Below are 17,582 nucleotides of genomic sequence, written 5' to 3'. Positions count from 1 at the left end.
CTCTGTCTCTCCCCGTACACTCTGTCTTTTCCCGTACACTCAGTCTCTCCCCGTACACACTCTGTCTCTCTCCGTACACACTCTGTCTCTCTCCTTCCACATTCTGTCTCTCCCCGTACACTCTCTGTCTTTCTCCGTACACATTCTGTCTCTCCCCGTGCACTCTCTGTCTCTCTCCATACACTCTCTGTCTCTCCCCGTACACACTCTGTCTCTCCCAGTACACAATCTGTCTCTTCCCGTACACTCTGCCTCTCCCCGTACACTCTGTCTCTCCCCGTACACACGCTGTATCTCCCTGTACACAATCTGACTCTCCCCGTACACTCTGCCTCTCCCCGTACACCCTCTGTCTCTCCCCGTACACGCTCTGTCTCTCTCCGTACACATTCTGTCTCTCCCCGTACATGCTCTGTCTCTCCCCGTACACTCTCTGTCTCTCCCCGTACACTCTCGGTCTCTCTCCATACAAATTCTGTCTCTCCCCGTACATAGAAACATAGAAACATAGAAAATAGGTGCAGGAGTAGGCCATTCGGTCCTTCGAGCCTGCACCGCCATTCAACAAAATCATGGCTGATCACCCAGCCCAGCACCTTCCCCTCCCCCACCCCCCCTCCACCCCCAGCCGCAAGGACCACATCCAACTCCCTCCCGAACACATCCAATGAACTGGCATCAACAACTCTCCGCGGCAGGGAACCCCACAGGCCAACAACTCCCCGAGTGAAGAAGTCTCCCCCAATCCCAGCCCCAAATAGCCTACCCCCCATCCCAAGAGCATGCCCCCAGCCCCTGGCTCCGGACCCACCCACACCGGGAACACTCCCCCCGCACCCAACCCGCCCCGTCCCGTCAGAATCCTTCCCAAATGCCCAACACCCCCGGATGTCGAGCCCCCATCCCTGGCCACCCCGGAGCCACGCCCCCGCGACGCCAACCACACCACATCCACCAACCGCCATCTGCGCAGTCAACCCGTCCACCCCACTCTGAACACTCCCCGCACCGAGGCACAGAGCCCCCAGGCCCACCCCTCCAACACACTTTGCCACCCCAGACCTCCGCTGCAATGTGGCTCCTCCTGTCCTCCGCCCTGGGCTTCTCCGCCACCCCCCACCCCCACCTCCACCACTCTCCCCTCCATCCCCCGCCCCCGTCTCCCCTCAACTTCCCTCTGCCTCCCATCTTGGGGACAGTAATCTTCTGGGGCATGGAATTTTAGCCCCCAGCGTGGAAGTCCTGCACCTGCTGCAGAATTGGCCTTACCACCCCACCGTCAATGGAAGCGGGAGCTTTACTCTGTATCTAACCCCGTGCTGTACCAGTCCTGGGAGTGTTTGATGGGACAGTGTAGAGGGAGCTTTACTCTGTATCTAACCCCCTGTACCTGCCCTGAGAGTGTTTGATGGGACAGTGTAGAGGGAGCTTTACTCTGTATCTAACCCCCTGTACCTGCCCTGGGAGTGTTTGATGTGACAGTGTAGAGGGAGCTTTACTCTGTATCTAACCCCGTGCTGTACCTGCCCTGCGAGTGTTTGATGGGACAGTGTAGAGGGAGCTTTACTCTGTATCTAACCCCCTGTACCTGCCCTGGGAGTGTTGGATGGGACAGTGTGGAGGGAGCTTTACTCTGTATCGAACCCCGTGCTGTACCTGCTGAGCTAACGCACAGACAACCTTCACACTTTGAGGAGTACAGAAAGGAAAACGAGGACCCAAGCTGTGATCCAAACCCACATGCTCTGTCTCTCCCCGTACACTCTCTGTCTCTCTCCATACATGCTCTATCTCTCCCCGTACACTCTCTGTCTCTCCCCGTACACTCTCTGTCTCTCTCCGTATACATTCTGTCTCTCCCCGTAAATGCTCTGACTCTCCCCATACACTCTCTGTCTCTCCCCGTACACTCTCTGTCTCTCTCCATACATATTCTGTCTCTCTCCGTACACTCTCTGTCTCTCGCCGCACACACTCTGCCTCTCCCCTTACACACACTGTCTCTCCCCGTACACTCTCGGTCTCTCCACATGCACACTCTGTCTCTCCCGGTACACACTCTGCCTCTCCCCGTACACTCTCTGTCTCTCCCCATACACTCTCTTTCTCTCCCAGAACACGCTCTGTCTCTCCCTGTACACATTCTGTCTCTCCCTGTACACATTCTGTCTTTCCCCGTACACACTCTGTCTCTCCCAGTACAAGCCCTGTCTCTCCTAGTACACTCTCTGTGTCTCCCTGTACACACTCTGTCTCTCCCTGTGCACACTCTGTCTCTCCCCATACACACTCTGCCTCTCCCCATACACACTATATCTCTCCCCGTACACTCTCTGTCTCTCCCAGTACACTCTCTGTCTCTTCCGTACACATTCTGTCTCTCTCCGCACACTCTCTGTCTCTCCCAGTACACTCTCTGTCTCTCCACATACACTCTCTCTCTCTCTGTACACATTCTGTCTCTCTCCGTACACATTCTGTCTCTCCCCGTACACGCTCTGTCTATCTCCGTACACTGTCTGTCTCTCCCCGTACATACTCTGTCTCTCCCCCTACACTCTCTGTCTCTCACCGTATATCTCTGTCTCTCCCCGTACACTCTCTGTCTCTCTCCGTACACATTCTGTCTCTTTCCGTACACTCTCTGTCTCTCCCCGTACACTCTCTGTCTCTCTCCATACATGCTCTGTCTCTCCCCATACACTCTCGGTCTCTCCCCGTACACTCTCTGTCTCTCTCCGTATACATTCTGTCTCTCCCCGTAAATGCTCTGACTCTCCCCATACACTCTCTGTCTCTCCCCGTACACTCTCTGTCTCTCTCCATACATATTCTGTCTCTCTCCGTACACTCTCTGTCTCTCGCCGCACACACTCTGCCTCTCCCCTTACACACACTGTCTCTCCCCGTACACTCTCGGTCTCTCCACATGCACACTCTGTCTCTCCCGGTACACACTCTGCCTCTCTCCGTACACTCTCTGTCTCTCCCCATACACTCTCTTTCTCTCCCAGAACACTCTCTGTCTCTCCCTGTACACATTCTGTCTCTCCCTGTACACATTCTGTCTTTCCCCGTACACACTCTGTCTCTCCCAGTACAAGCCCTGTCTCTCCTAGTACACTCTCTGTGTCTCCCTGTACACACTCTGTCTCTCCCTGTACACACTCTGTCTCTCCCCATACAATCTCTGTGTCTCCCAGTACAATCCCTGTCTCTCCTAGTATACTCCATGTCTCTCCCTCTACACTCTCTGTCTCTCCCAGTACACTCTCTGTCTCTGCCGTACACATTCTGTCTATCTGCACACTCTCTGTCTCTCCCAGTACACTCTCTGTCTCTCCCCGTACACTCTCTCTCTCTCTGTACACATTCTGTCTCTCTCCGTACACATTCTGTCTCTCACCGTACACGCTCTGTCTATCTCCGTACACTCTCTGTCTATCTCCGTACACTCTCTGTCTCTCCCCGTACATACTCTGTCTCTCCCCCTACACTCTCTGACTCTCGCCGTATACTCTCTGTCTCTCCCCGTACACTCTCTGTCTCTCCCCGTACACGCTCTGTCTATCTCCGTACACTCTCTGTCTCTCCCCGTACATACTCTGTCTCTCCCCCTACACTCTCTGTCTCTCGCCGTATACTCTCTGTCTCTCCCCATACAGACTCTGTCTCTCTCCGTTCACGCTCTGTCTCTCCCCGTACATGCTCTGTCTCTCCCCGAACAGACTCTTTCTCCGCCCAGACACACCCTGTCTCTCCCCGTACACTCTCTGTCTCTCCCCGTATAGATTCTGTCTCCCACCAGACAAACCCTGTCTCTCCCCGTACACTCTCTGTCTCTCCCCATACAGACTCTGTGTCTCTCCGTACACATTCTGTCTCTCCCCGTACATGCTCTGTCTCTCCCCATACACTCTCTGTCTCTCCCCGTACACTCTCTGTATCTCTCCGTACACTCTCTGTCTCTCCCCGTAAATGCGCTGTCTCTCCCCGTACACTTTCTGTCTCTCTCCGTACACATTCTCTCTCTCACCGTACACTCGCTGTCTCTCACCCCACACATTCTGCCTCTCCCCTTACACACACTGTCTCTCCCCGTACACTCTCTGTCTCTCTCCGTACACATTCTGTCTCTCCCCGTAAATGCTCTGACTCTCCCCATACACTCTCTGTCTCTCCCCGTACACTCTCTGTCTCTCTCCGTACACATTCTCTCTCTCCCCGTACACTTTCTGCCTCTCTCCGTACACATTCTCTCTCTCCCCGTACACTCTCTGTCTCTCCCCGTACACTCTCTGTCTCTCCCCTTACACTCTCTGTCTCTCTCCATACACATTCTGTCTCTCCCCGTACACGCTCTGTCTCTCCCCGTACATGCTCTGTCTCTCCCCATACACTCTCTGTCTCTCCCCGTACACTCTCTGTCTCTCTCCGTACACATTCTCTCTCTCACCGTACACTCTCTGTCTCTCACCCCACACACTCTGCCTCTCCCCTTACACACACTGTCTCTCCCCGTACACTCTCGGTCTCTCCACATGCACACTCTGTCTATCCCGGTACACTCTCTGCCTCTCCCCGTACACTCTCTGTCTCTCCCCATACACACTCTGCCTCTCCCCGTACACATTCTATCTCTCGCCGTACACTCCCTTTCTCTCCCAGTACACTCTCTGTCTCTCCCTGTACACACTCTGACTCTCCCTGTACACATTCTGTCTCTCTCCGTACAATCTCTGTCTCTCCCCGTACACTCTCTGTCTCTCCCAGTACACTCTCTGTCTCTCCCCGTACACTCTCTGTCTCTCTCCGTACACATTCTGTCTCTCTCCGTACACTCTCTGTCTCTCCCCGTACACTCTCTGTCTCTCTCCGTACACACTCTGTCTCTCCCCGTTCAAACTTTTTCTCTCCCCGTGCACTCTCTGTCTCACCCCGTACAATCTCTTTCTCTATCCGTACTCATTCTCTCTCTCCCCGTACACTCTCTGTCTCTCGCCACACACACTCTGTCTCTCCCCGTACACTCTCTGTCTCCTCCCATACACACACTGTCTCTCCCTGTGCAGTCTCTGTCTCTCCCCGTACAGACTCTGTCTTCCTCCATACACATCCTGTCTCTCCCCGTACACTCTCTGTCTCTCCCCATACAGACTCTATCTCTCTCCGTACACACTCCGTCTCTCCCCGTACACGCTCTGTCTCTCCCCGAACAGACTCTTTCTCCCCCCAGAGACACCCTGTCTCTCCCCGTACACTCTCTGTCTCTCCCCGTACAGACTCTGTCTCCCCCCAGACACATCCTGTCTCTCCCCGTACACTCTCTGTCTCTCCCCATACAGACTCTGTCTCTCTCCGTACACATTCTGTCTCTCTCCGTACACTCTCTGTCTCTTCCCGTACACGCTCTGTCTCTCCCCATACACTCTCTGTCTCTCCCCGTACACTCTGTCTTTTCCCGTACACTCAGTCTCTCCCCGTACACACTCTGTCTCTCTCCGTACACACTCTGTCTCTCTCCTTCCACATTCTGTCTCTCCCCGTACACTCTCTGTCTTTCTCCGTACACATTCTGTCCCTCCCCGTGCACTCTCTGTCTCTCTCCATACACTCTCTGTCTCTCCCCGTACACACTCTGTCTCTCCCAGTACACAATCTGTCTCTTCCCGTACACTCTGCCTCTCCCCGTACACTCTCTGTCTCTCCCCGTACACTCTCTGTCTCTCTCCGTACACATTCTGTCTCTCCCCGTACACGCTCTGTCTCTCCCCGTACACTCTCTGTCTCTCCCCGTACACTCTCTATCTCTCTCCGTACACATTCTGTCTCTCCCCGTAAATGCTCTGACTCTCCCCATACACTATCTGTCTCTCCCCGTACACTCTCTGTCTCTCTCCGTACACATTCTCTCTCTCCCCGTACACTTTCTGCCTCTCTCCGTACACATTCTCTCTCTCCCTGTACACTCTCTGTCTCTCGCCGCACACACTCTGCCTCTCCCCTTACACACACTGTCTCTCCCCGTACACTCTCGGTCTCTCTACATGCATACTTTGTCTCTCCCGGTACACACTCTGCCTCTTCCCGTACACTCTCTGTCTCTCCCCATACACACTCTGCCTCTCCCCATACACACTATATCTCTCCCCGTACACTCTCTTTCTCTCCCAGTACACTCTCTGTCTCTCCCTGTACACATTCTGTCTCTCCCTGTACACATTCTGTCACTCCCCGTACCCTCTGTCTTTTCCCGTACACTCAGTCTCTCCCCGTACACATTCTGTCTCTCTCCGTACACATTCTGTCTCTCCCCATATACTCTCTGTCTCTCCCCGTACACACTCTGTCTCTCCCAGTACATTCTCTGTCTCTCCCCGTACACTCTGTCTCTCCCCGTACACACGCTGTATCTCCCTGTACACAATCTGACTCTCCCCGTACACTCTGCCTCTCCCCGTACACCCTCTGTCTCTCCCCGTACACGCTCTGTCTCTCTCCGTACACATTCTGTCTCTCCCCGTACATGCTCTGTCTCTCCCCGTACACTCTCTGTCTCTCCCCGTACACTCTCGGTCTCTCTCCATACAAATTCTGTCTCTCCCCGTACATAGAAACATAGAAACATAGAAAATAGGTGCAGGAGTAGGCCATTCGGTCCTTCGAGCCTGCACCGCCATTCAACAAAATCATGGCTGATCACCCAGCCCAGCACCTTCCCCTCCCCCACCCCCCCTCCACCCCCAGCCGCAAGGACCACATCCAACTCCCTCCCGAACACATCCAATGAACTGGCATCAACAACTCTCCGCGGCAGGGAACCCCACAGGCCAACAACTCCCCGAGTGAAGAAGTCTCCCCCAATCCCAGCCCCAAATAGCCTACCCCCCATCCCAAGAGCATGCCCCCAGCCCCTGGCTCCGGACCCACCCACACCGGGAACACTCCCCCCGCACCCAACCCGCCCCGTCCCGTCAGAATCCTTCCCAAATGCCCAACACCCCCGGATGTCGAGCCCCCATCCCTGGCCACCCCGGAGCCACGCCCCCGCGACGCCAACCACACCACATCCACCAACCGCCATCTGCGCAGTCAACCCGTCCACCCCACTCTGAACACTCCCCGCACCGAGGCACAGAGCCCCCAGGCCCACCCCTCCAACACACTTTGCCACCCCAGACCTCCGCTGCAATGTGGCTCCTCCTGTCCTCCGCCCTGGGCTTCTCCGCCACCCCCCACCCCCCCCCACCTCCACCACTCTCCCCTCCATCCCCCGCCCCCGTCTCCCCTCAACTTCCCTCTGCCTCCCATCTTGGGGACAGTAATCTTCTGGGGCATGGAATTTTAGCCCCCAGCGTGGAAGTCCTGCACCTGCTGCAGAATTGGCCTTACCACCCCACCGTCAATGGAAGCGGGAGCTTTACTCTGTATCTAACCCCGTGCTGTACCAGTCCTGGGAGTGTTTGATGGGACAGTGTAGAGGGAGCTTTACTCTGTATCTAACCCCGTGCTGTACCTGCCCTGGGAGTGTTTGATGGGACAGTGTAGAGGGAGCTTTACTCTGTATCTAACCCCCTGTACCTGCCCTGAGAGTGTTTGATGGGACAGTGTAGAGGGAGCTTTACTCTGTATCTAACCCCCTGTACCTGCCCTGGGAGTGTTTGATGTGACAGTGTAGAGGGAGCTTTACTCTGTATCTAACCCCGTGCTGTACCTGCCCTGGGAGTGTTTGATGGGACAGTGTAGAGGGAGCTTTACTCTGTATCTAACCCCCTGTACCTGCCCTGGGAGTGTTGGATGGGACAGTGTGGAGGGAGCTTTACTCTGTATCGAACCCCGTGCTGTACCTGCTGAGCTAACGCACAGACAACCTTCACACTTTGAGGAGTACAGAAAGGAAAACGAGGACCCAAGCTGTGATCCAAACCCACATGCTCTGTCTCTCCCCGTACACTCTCTGTCTCTCTCCATACATGCTCTATCTCTCCCCGTACACTCTCTGTCTCTCCCCGTACACTCTCTGTCTCTCTCCGTATACATTCTGTCTCTCCCCGTAAATGCTCTGACTCTCCCCATACACTCTCTGTCTCTCCCCGTACACTCTCTGTCTCTCTCCATACATATTCTGTCTCTCTCCGTACACTCTCTGTCTCTCGCCGCACACACTCTGCCTCTCCCCTTACACACACTGTCTCTCCCCGTACACTCTCGGTCTCTCCACATGCACACTCTGTCTCTCCCGGTACACACTCTGCCTCTCCCCGTACACTCTCTGTCTCTCCCCATACACTCTCTTTCTCTCCCAGAACACGCTCTGTCTCTCCCTGTACACATTCTGTCTCTCCCTGTACACATTCTGTCTTTCCCCGTACACACTCTGTCTCTCCCAGTACAAGCCCTGTCTCTCCTAGTACACTCTCTGTGTCTCCCTGTACACACTCTGTCTCTCCCTGTGCACACTCTGTCTCTCCCCATACACACTCTGCCTCTCCCCATACACACTATATCTCTCCCCGTACACTCTCTGTCTCTCCCAGTACACTCTCTGTCTCTTCCGTACACATTCTGTCTCTCTCCGCACACTCTCTGTCTCTCCCAGTACACTCTCTGTCTCTCCACATACACTCTCTCTCTCTCTGTACACATTCTGTCTCTCTCCGTACACATTCTGTCTCTCCCCGTACACGCTCTGTCTATCTCCGTACACTGTCTGTCTCTCCCCGTACATACTCTGTCTCTCCCCCTACACTCTCTGTCTCTCACCGTATATCTCTGTCTCTCCCCGTACACTCTCTGTCTCTCTCCGTACACATTCTGTCTCTTTCCGTACACTCTCTGTCTCTCCCCGTACACTCTCTGTCTCTCTCCATACATGCTCTGTCTCTCCCCATACACTCTCGGTCTCTCCCCGTACACTCTCTGTCTCTCTCCGTATACATTCTGTCTCTCCCCGTAAATGCTCTGACTCTCCCCATACACTCTCTGTCTCTCCCCGTACACTCTCTGTCTCTCTCCATACATATTCTGTCTCTCTCCGTACACTCTCTGTCTCTCGCCGCACACACTCTGCCTCTCCCCTTACACACACTGTCTCTCCCCGTACACTCTCGGTCTCTCCACATGCACACTCTGTCTCTCCCGGTACACACTCTGCCTCTCTCCGTACACTCTCTGTCTCTCCCCATACACTCTCTTTCTCTCCCAGAACACTCTCTGTCTCTCCCTGTACACATTCTGTCTCTCCCTGTACACATTCTGTCTTTCCCCGTACACACTCTGTCTCTCCCAGTACAAGCCCTGTCTCTCCTAGTACACTCTCTGTGTCTCCCTGTACACACTCTGTCTCTCCCTGTACACACTCTGTCTCTCCCCATACAATCTCTGTGTCTCCCAGTACAATCCCTGTCTCTCCTAGTATACTCCATGTCTCTCCCTCTACACTCTCTGTCTCTCCCAGTACACTCTCTGTCTCTGCCGTACACATTCTGTCTATCTGCACACTCTCTGTCTCTCCCAGTACACTCTCTGTCTCTCCCCGTACACTCTCTCTCTCTCTGTACACATTCTGTCTCTCTCCGTACACATTCTGTCTCTCACCGTACACGCTCTGTCTATCTCCGTACACTCTCTGTCTATCTCCGTACACTCTCTGTCTCTCCCCGTACATACTCTGTCTCTCCCCCTACACTCTCTGACTCTCGCCGTATACTCTCTGTCTCTCCCCGTACACTCTCTGTCTCTCCCCGTACACGCTCTGTCTATCTCCGTACACTCTCTGTCTCTCCCCGTACATACTCTGTCTCTCCCCCTACACTCTCTGTCTCTCGCCGTATACTCTCTGTCTCTCCCCATACAGACTCTGTCTCTCTCCGTTCACGCTCTGTCTCTCCCCGTACATGCTCTGTCTCTCCCCGAACAGACTCTTTCTCCGCCCAGACACACCCTGTCTCTCCCCGTACACTCTCTGTCTCTCCCCGTATAGATTCTGTCTCCCACCAGACAAACCCTGTCTCTCCCCGTACACTCTCTGTCTCTCCCCATACAGACTCTGTGTCTCTCCGTACACATTCTGTCTCTCCCCGTACACTCTCTGTCTCTTCCTGTACACTCTCTGTCTCTCCCCATACTCTCTCTGTCTCTCCCCGTACACTCTGTCTTTTCCCGTACACTCAGTCTCTCCCCGTACACACTCTGTCTCTCTCCGTACACACTCTGTCTCTCTCCGTACACATTCTGTCTCTCCCCGTACACTCTCTGTCTCTCTCAGTACACATTCTCTCTCTCCCCGCACACTTTCTGTCTCTCTCCGCACACATTCTCTCTCTCCCCGTACATTCTCTGTCTCTCGCCGCACACACTCTGCCTCTCCCCTTACACACACTGTCTCTCCCCGTACACTCTCGGTCTCTCCACATGCACACTCTGTCTCTCCCGGTACACACTCTGCCTCTCCCCATACACACGATATCTCTCCCCGTACACTCTCTTTCTCTCCCAGTACACTCTCTGTCTCTCCCTGTACACATTCTGTCTCTCCCTGTACACATTCTGTCTCTCCCCGTACACACTCTGTCTCTCCCAGTACAAGCCCTGTCTCTCCTAGTACACTCTCTGTGTCTCCCTGTACACACTCTGTCTCTCCCTGTGCACACTCTGTCTCTCCCCATACACACTCTGCCTCTCCCCATACACACTATATCTCTCCCCGTACACTCTCTGTCTCTCCCAGTACACTCTCTGTCTCTTCCGTACACATTCTGTCTCTCTCCGCACACTCTCTGTCTCTCCCAGTACACTCTCTGTCTCTCCACATACACTCTCTCTCTCTCTGTACACATTCTGTCTCTCTCCGTACACATTCTGTCTCTCCCCGTACACGCTCTGTCTATCTCCGTACACTGTCTGTCTCTCCCCGTACATACTCTGTCTCTCCCCGTACACGCTCTGTCTCTCCCCGTACACTCTCTGTCTCTCCCCGTACATACTCTGTCTCTCCCCCTGCACTCTCTGTCTCTCCCCGTATACTCTCTGTCTCTCCCCGTACACTCTCTGTCTCTCTCCGTACACTCTCTGTCTCTCCGCGTACACTCTCTGTCTCTCTCCGTACACTCTCTGTCTCTCCCCGTACACTATCTGTCTCTCTCCGTACACTCTCTGTCTCTCCCCGTACACTCTCTGTCTCTCTCCGTACACTCTCTGTCTCTCCCCGTACACTCGCTGTCTCTCTCCGTACACTCTCTGTCTCTCCCCGTGCACTCTCTGTCTCTCTCCGTACACGCTCTGTCTCTCCCCGTACACTCTCTGTCTCTCTCCGTACACTCTCTGACTCTCCCCGTACACACTCTGTCTCTCCCGGTACACAATCTGTCTCTCCCTGTACACAATCTGTCTCTCCTCTTACACTCTCTGTCTCTCTCCGTACACATTCTGTCTCTCCCCGTACACGCTCTGTCTCTCCCCGCACATTCTCTGTCTCTCCCCATACACTCTCTGTCTCTCCCCGTACACTCTGTCTCTCTCCATATACATTCTGTCTCTCCCCGTACATGCTCTGTCTCTCCCCATACACTCTCTGTCTCTCCCCGTACACTCTCTGTCTCTCTCCGTACACATTCTGTCTCTCCACGTAAATGCTCTGTCTCTCCCCGTAAACTTTCTGTCTCTCTCCGTACACATTCTCTCTCTCTCACCGTACACTCTCTGTCTCTCACCCCACACACTCTGCCTCTCCCCTTACACACACTGTCTCTCCCCGTACACTCTCGGTCTCTCCACATGCACACTCTGTCTATCCCGGTACACACTCTGCCTCTCCCCGTACACATTCTATCTCTCCCAGTACACTCTCTGTCTCTCCCTGTACACACTCTGTCTCTCCCTGTACACATTCTGTCTCTCTCCGTACAATCTCTGTCTCTCCCCGTACACTCTCTGTCTCTCCCAGTATACCCTCTGTCTCTCCCCGTACACTCTCTGTCTCTCTCCGTACACATTCTGTCTCTCTCCGTACACTCTCTGTCTCTCCCCGTACGTTCTCTGTCTCTCTCCGTACACGCTCTGTCTCTCCCCGTTCAAACTTTTTCTCTCTCCGTGCACTCTCTGTCTCTCCCCTTACAATCTCTTTCTCTATCCGTACACATTCACTCTCTCCCCGTACACTCTCCGTCTCTCGCCACACACACTCTGTCTCTCCCCGTACACTCTCTGTCTCCTCCCATACACACCCTGTCTCTCCCCATGCAGTCTCTGTCTCTCCCCGTACAGACACTGTCTTCCTCCATACACATCCTGTCTCTCCCCGTACACTCTCTGTCCCTCCCCATACAGACTCTATCTCTCTCCGTACACATTCTGTCTTTCCCCGTAAACTCTCTGTCTCTCCCCGTACACTCTCTGTCTCTCCCCGTACACTCTCTGTCTCTCTCCGTACACATTCTGTCTCTCTCCGTACACTCTCTGTCTCTCCCCGTACAATCTCTGTCTCTATCCGTACACGCTCTGTCTCTCCCCGTTCAAACTTTTTCTCTCCCCGTGCACTCTCTGTCTCTCCCCGTACAATCTCTTTCTCTATCCGTACACATTCTCTCTCTCCCCGTACACTCTCTGTCTCTCGCCACACACACTCCGTCTCTCCCCGTACACTCTCTGTCTCCTCCCATACACACCCTGTCTCTCCCCGTGCAGTCTCTGTCTCTCCCCGTACAGACTCTGTCTTCCCCAATACACATCCTGTCTCTCCCCGTACACTCTCTGTCTCTCCCCATACAGACTCTGTCTCTCTCCGTTCACGCTCTGTCTCTCCCCGTACATGCTCTGTCTCTCCCCGAACAGACTCTTTCTCCGCCCAGACACACCCTGTCTCTCCCCGTACACTCTCTGTCTCTCCCCGTATAGATTCTGTCTCCCCCCAGACAAACCCTGTCTCTCCCCGTACACTCTCTGTCTCTCCCCATACAGACTCTGTGTCTCTCCGTACACATTCTGTCTCTCCCCGTACACTCTCTGTCTCTTCCTGTACCCTCTCTGTCTCTCCCCATACTCTCTCTGTCTCTCCCCGTACACTCTGTCTTTTCCCGTACACTCAGTCTCTCCCCGTACACACTCTGTCTCTCTCCGTACACACTCTGTCTCTCTCCGTACACATTCTGTCTCTCCCCGTACACTCTCTGTCTCTCTCAGTACACATTCTCTCTCTCCCCGCACACTTTCTGTCTCTCTCCGTACACATTCTCTCTCTCCCCGTACACTCTCTGTCTCTCGCCGCACACACTCTGCCTCTCCCCTTACACACACTGTCTCTCCCCGTACACTCTCGGTCTCTCCACATGCACACTCTGTCTCTCCCGGTACACACTCTGCCTCTCCCCATACACACGATATCTCTCCCCGTACACTCTCTTTCTCTCCCAGTACACTCTCTGTCTCTCCCTGTACACATTCTGTCTCTCCCTGTACACATTCTGTCTCTCCCCGTACACACTCTGTCTCTCCCAGTACAAGCCCTGTCTCTCCTAGTACACTCTCTGTGTCTCCCTGTACACACTCTGTCTCTCCCTGTGCACACTCTGTCTCTCCCCATACACACTCTGCCTCTCCCCATACACACTATATCTCTCCCCGTACACTCTCTGTCTCTCCCAGTACACTCTCTGTCTCTTCCGTACACATTCTGTCTCTCTCCGCACACTCTCTGTCTCTCCCAGTACACTCTCTGTCTCTCCACATACACTCTCTCTCTCTCTGTACACATTCTGTCTCTCTCCGTACACATTCTGTCTCTCCCCGTACACGCTCTGTCTATCTCCGTACACTGTCTGTCTCTCCCCGTACATACTCTGTCTCTCCCCGTACACGCTCTGTCTCTCCCCGTACACTCTCTGTCTCTCCCCGTACATACTCTGTCTCTCCCCCTGCACTCTCTGTCTCTCCCCGTATACTCTCTGTCTCTCCCCGTACACTCTCTGTCTCTCTCCGTACACTCTCTGTCTCTCCGCGTACACTCTCTGTCTCTCTCCGTACACTCTCTGTCTCTCCCCGTACACTATCTGTCTCTCTCCGTACACTCTCTGTCTCTCCCCGTACACTCTCTGTCTCTCTCCGTACACTCTCTGTCTCTCCCCGTACACTCTCTGTCTCTCTCCGTACACTCTCTGTCTCTTCCCATGCACTCTCTGTCTCTCTCCGTACACGCTCTGTCTCTCCCCGTACACTCTCTGTCTCTCTCCGTACACTCTCTGACTCTCCCCGTACACACTCTGTCTCTCCCGGTACACAATCTGTCTCTCCCCGTACACAATCTGTCTCTCCTCTTACACTCTCTGTCTCTCTCCGTACACATTCTGTCTCTCCCCGTACACGCTCTGTCTCTCCCCGCACATTCTCTGTCTCTCCCCATACACTCTCTGTCTCTCCCCGTACACTCTGTCTCTCTCCATATACATTCTGTCTCTCCCCGTACATGCTCTGTCTCTCCCCATACACTCTCTGTCTCTCCCCGTACACTCTCTGTCTCTCTCCGTACACATTCTGTCTCTCCACGTAAATGCTCTGTCTCTCCCCGTAAACTTTCTGTCTCTCTCCGTACACATTCTCTCTCTCTCACCGTACACTCTCTGTCTCTCACCCCACACACTCTGCCTCTCCCCTTACACACACTGTCTCTCCCCGTACACTCTCGGTCTCTCCACATGCACACTCTGTCTATCCCGGTACACACTCTGCCTCTCCCCGTACACATTCTATCTCTCCCAGTACACTCTCTGTCTCTCCCTGTACACATTCTGTCTCTCTCCGTACAATCTCTGTCTCTCCCCGTACACTCTCTGTCTCTCCCAGTATACCCTCTGTCTCTCCCCGTACACTCTCTGTCTCTCTCCGTACACATTCTGTCTCTCTCCGTACACTCTCTGTCTCTCCCCGTACGTTCTCTGTCTCTCTCCGTACACGCTCTGTCTCTCCCCGTTCAAACTTTTTCTCTCTCCGTGCACTCTCTGTCTCTCCCCTTACAATCTCTTTCTCTATCCGTACACATTCACTCTCTCCCCGTACACTCTCCGTCTCTCGCCACACACACTCTGTCTCTCCCCGTACACTCTCTGTCTCCTCCCATACACACCCTGTCTCTCCCTGTGCAGTCTCTGTCTCTCCCCGTACAGACACTGTCTTCCTCCATACACATCCTGTCTCTCCCCGTACACTCTCTGTCCCTCCCCATACAGACTCTATCTCTCTCCGTACACATTCTGTCTTTCCCCGTAAACTCTCTGTCTCTTCCCGTACACTTTCTGTCTCTCCCCATGCACTGTGTCTCTCCCCGTACACTCTCTGTCTCTCCCCGTACACTCTCTGTCTCTCTCCGTACACATTCTGTCTCTCCCCGTAAATGCTCTGTCTCTCCCCATACGCTCTCTGTCTCTCCCCATACACTCTCTGTCTCTCTCCGTACACATTCTCTCTCTCCCCGTACACTTTCTGTCTCTCTCCGTACACATTCTGTCTCTCCCCGTACACAATCTGCCTCTCGCCGTACACTATCTGTCTCTCTCCATACACATTCTGTCTCTCCCCGTACACTCTCTGTCTCTGCCCGTACACTCTCTGTCTCTCTCCATACACATTCTGTCTCTCCCCATAAACTCTCTGTCTCTGCCCATACACTCTCTGTCTCTCTCCATACACATTCTGTCTCTCCCCATAAATTCTCTATCTCTCCCCGTACACTCTCTGTCTCTCCCAGTACATTCTCTGTCTCTCCCCGTACACTCTGTCTCTCCCCGTACACACGCTGTATCTCCCTGTACACAATCTGACTCTCCCCGTACACTCTGCCTCTCCCCGTACACTCTCTGTCTCTCCCCGTACACTCTCTGTCTCTCTCCGTACACATTCTGTCTCTCCCCGTACACACTCTGTCTCTCCCCGTACACTCTCTGTCTCTCCCCGTACACACTCTGTCTCTCCCAGTACATTCTCTGTCTCTCCCCGTACACTCTGTCTCTCCCCGTACACACGCTGTATCTCCCTGTACACAATCTGACTCTCCCCGTACACTCTCTGTCTCTCTCCGTACACATTCTGTCTCTCCCCGTACACACTCTGTCTCTCCCCGTAAACTCTCTGTCTCTCCCCGTACACACTCTGTCTCTCCCAGTACATTCTCTGTCTCTCCCCGTACACTCTGTCTCTCCCCGTACACACGCTGTATCTCCCTGTACACAATCAGACTCTCCCCGTACACTCTGCCTCTCCCCGTACACTCTCTGTCTCTCCCCGTACACTCTCTGTCTCTCTCCGTACACATTCTGTCTCTCCCCGTACACGCTCTGTCTCTCCCCGTACACTCTCTGTCTCTCCCCGTACACTCTCGGTCTCTCTCCATACACATTCTGTCTCTCCCCGTACATGCTCTGTCTCTCCCTGTACACGCTCTGTCTCTCCCCGTACACTCTCTGTCTCTCTCCGTACACATTCTGTCTCTCCCCGTAAATGCACTGACTCTCCCCATACACTCTCTGTCTCTCCCCGTACACTCTCTGTCTCTCTCCGTACACATTCTCTCTCTGCCCGTACACTTTCTGTCTCTCTCCGTACACATTCTCTCTCTCCCCGTACACTCTCGTCTCTCGCCGCACACACTCTGCCTCTCCCCTTACACACACTGTCTCTCCCCGTACACTCTCGGTCTCTCCACATGCACACTCTGTCTCTCCCGGTACACACTCTGTCTCTCCCCGTACACTCTCTGTCTCTCCCCATACACACTCTGCCTCTCCCCATACACACTATATCTCTCCCCATACACTCTCTTTCTCGCCCAGTGCACTCTCTGTCTCTCCCTGTACACATTCTGTCTCTCCCTGTACACACTGTCTCTCCCCATACAATCTCTGTGTCTCCCAGTACAATCCCTGTCTCTCCCAGTGTACTCAATGACTCTCCCTCTACACTCTCTGTCTCTCCCAGTACACTCTCTGTCTCTTCCGTACACATTCTGTCTCTCTCCGCACACTCTCTGTCTCTCCCAGTACACTCTCTGTCTCTCCCCGTACACTCTCTCTCTCTCTGTACACATTCTGTCTCTCTCCGTACACATTCTGTCTCTCCCAGTACATGCTCTGTCTATCTCCGTACACTCTCTGTCTCTCCCCGTACATACTCTGTCTCTCCCCCTACACTCTCTGTCTCTCGCCCTATACTCTCTGTCTCTCCCCGTACACTCACTGTCTCTCTCCGTACACATTCTGTCTCTCTCCGTACACTCTCTGTCTCTCCCCGTACACTCTCTGTCTCTCTCCGTACATGCTCTGTCTCTCTCCATACACATTCTGTCTCTACACGTACACTCTGTCTCTCCCAGTACACTCTCTGTCTCTCCCCGTACAATCTCTGTCTCTCTCCGTACACGCTCTGTCTCTCCCCGTTCAAACTTTTTCTCTCCCCGTGCACTCTCTGTCTCTCCCCGTACAATCTCTTTCTCTATCCGTACACATTCTCTCTCTCCCCGTACACTCTCTGTCTCTCGCCACACACACTCCGTCTCTCCCCGTACACTCTCTCTCTTCTCACATACACACCCTGTCTCT

Source organism: Pristiophorus japonicus, chromosome 32 (genome assembly GCF_044704955.1).
Source record: "Pristiophorus japonicus isolate sPriJap1 chromosome 32, sPriJap1.hap1, whole genome shotgun sequence".
NCBI classification, from domain to species: Eukaryota; Metazoa; Chordata; class Chondrichthyes; family Pristiophoridae; genus Pristiophorus; species Pristiophorus japonicus.
Note: the sequence above shows the minus strand (reverse complement) of the source record.